The sequence below is a fragment of the Sinohyriopsis cumingii genome, chromosome 5 (genome assembly GCF_028554795.1).
Source record: "Sinohyriopsis cumingii isolate HCF-2022 chromosome 5, ASM2855479v2, whole genome shotgun sequence".
NCBI lineage: Eukaryota > Metazoa > Mollusca > Bivalvia > Unionida > Unionidae > Sinohyriopsis > Sinohyriopsis cumingii.
Window position 1 is genome coordinate 94918529 of NC_142965.1, and position 2329 is coordinate 94920857.

Sequence of the window (2329 nt, forward strand, 5' to 3'; positions counted from 1 at the left end):
AAAAAGAAACGAAATAATTTTGAAGAAAAAGAAACAACTGAATTTTGAATTCAGGTTTCTCTCTGTTTATAATTTTTTTCAAGTTGACGGTGCATGACAGAGTACATTCGCCTACCTTTCCAAAGTGAGAGGCATTTCTTCACATGTCATTGCCTTTGTTAAATTCGGTTTCATTGGTTAGTTATCGTTAATCTTTAATTTTTTTCATGCATTTCTTTTTGATAGAAGATTTAAGGCTTTCTATTGTTGTAACGGTATTTATGTTGTTTGGTCTGTTGATGAAATTATCTATAGCAAAGTGCTTAAGATTTTTCAGTTTTTTTATTATTTCAAACCCTACAAAAGGAGACCAAGTTTGTCTTCAAAGACGATTGAAACTCTAAATTACACGGGCGTGAAGGAAAACATCGTTGTGTTTAATCTAATCATGCTTGCCGTATCTCTTTGTGTTTTAGAGGTCATATTTCTTCTTAAGTAAATACACGCATCAATAGACAGACAGATTGGGTCATCATCCTTGAGTTTCACTGTACTTTCGGTTCTTTACTTCATACAAACCCCAAATTTATTAGTTTGAAAAAGAAAAGATAACATGCCCCTCAATACTGCAACACGTCTGTTCTGACTCTACCGATGTGAGTGTTTATGTCGAAATGTTTAAGTGAGATATAAAAAAATGGTCAGTTGAAAACGCGAACCAATACTGTGACGCTCAGTATTTTGATGTGGTAAGAGGAAATGGTACAACACACACAAAGAGGGCTTGTAAGTTCACATTTCAGTCTGTCTGCACTGTAATGGTAACAACGCAAGAACATAGGGATTATTATGCCACACAGTCCTAGAACAAAACAATGCATCACCCGTTGTAAGCCATTTCATTGGCTATACTTATTTTCTTACCGCGTTCGCTTCGAATTGACTTGAGTAGCTATTCAGACAGTGACGAGAATGGCCATGCTTTACTGGGTCTATCCTATAGGCGATTTATATAAAAAAATATTTTTAAAAATTAAACTAATGCACGAACAATCGTACCATGGGCGATCCCATGGAAATTGTGTCCGTCTTATTGCAAAATACATCAACATTTAATTTAACCGTGCAGATCGCTAGAACAAACCTCTGATCATACACATTTTGAAAAGTGTTGTGTGACACGGATCGCCATTGTCGTTTGGCGTCTGCTTTCTTCTTCGAAAAGAGATCGTTTCGTCTTGACTATAAAAATTTAATTTGACTAAGTTTTACACACTACTTGAACTCATACATTTACGTTGTAGGTGTAAGCCGTCGTTCTCAGTTTTCTGGAAGTTCGTTTTTGCGTTTCTCAGATGTGATACTATTTTTTATGGACCGAACGAAATTTCTTTTGTCGTGAATCAGGACTCATGGTTTTGTGTCATAATTGGAGAGCATTGATTAAAGCCCAGTTATGTCGTCTTCGAAATCGCTGACACGGATTTGAACTAACACTTCAGGTTTTGTGTGAGGCGATACGGTACATCATTGCCTTTTACTTCATCAATGAAATCGTTTCATCTTATTGCAAAATTACATTTGACTAGGTTACATACGCGGCAGGTCTCTGTTATAAGGAGAGTGTCTTAGCGTCAGAGTATTCATTCTGCTCTCAAACGATCAAGAAGATGGAAGAGTCAGCACAGATCGACCTGCTGGTCAAATATTTGCTAAAAGTCATACGAAAGCATAATTCACATGCGAAAGTGGCAACAAAACTTACTCTTTTGGTCGTTGATTTGATGAGAGTCAAACGAAAGTGTGTAAGTGCTAATGAAGTTTGCTATATCTGCAAAGGTAAATGGGTATTTGTCTCCAGAATACTTGCTTCGTCTAAGAAAGAGAGACAAAAGTCAAGATACCTAATATCGTTGTCAGGAGAAAGGACACTGGAATTCAGAGTGCCCTACGAGAAAAGAGAAGAAACAAAAACAAGACGAAACAGAGAAGAGGGATTCAGAAGAAGAAGAAATTGAAGATGATGAAGAACTTGTGCCAGTAAAGACATGGAAATGGAAAAATTGACAATGTGAGCCGATGCGTTGGCCCTGATGTGAAATTTCATACTACCTTCTAAAAGAGAATAGACCAGAAAGAAAACGTAAGTGTCTCTTGGTCTTGACATTGTATAATAAGGATGGCGTGTTTTGTTTTTACTCACACTTTATGAAATTGTGCTCTTTCACCTCTCTCTATCCCTCTGGATCATGTTTTAGTTAGAATTGAAATGGAAGGATGTTTTCCTTCACGCACGCCCTTTAGGCATGCAAGTCCGTAAACAATAGTCAGTCTATTCGTCCATCATTTT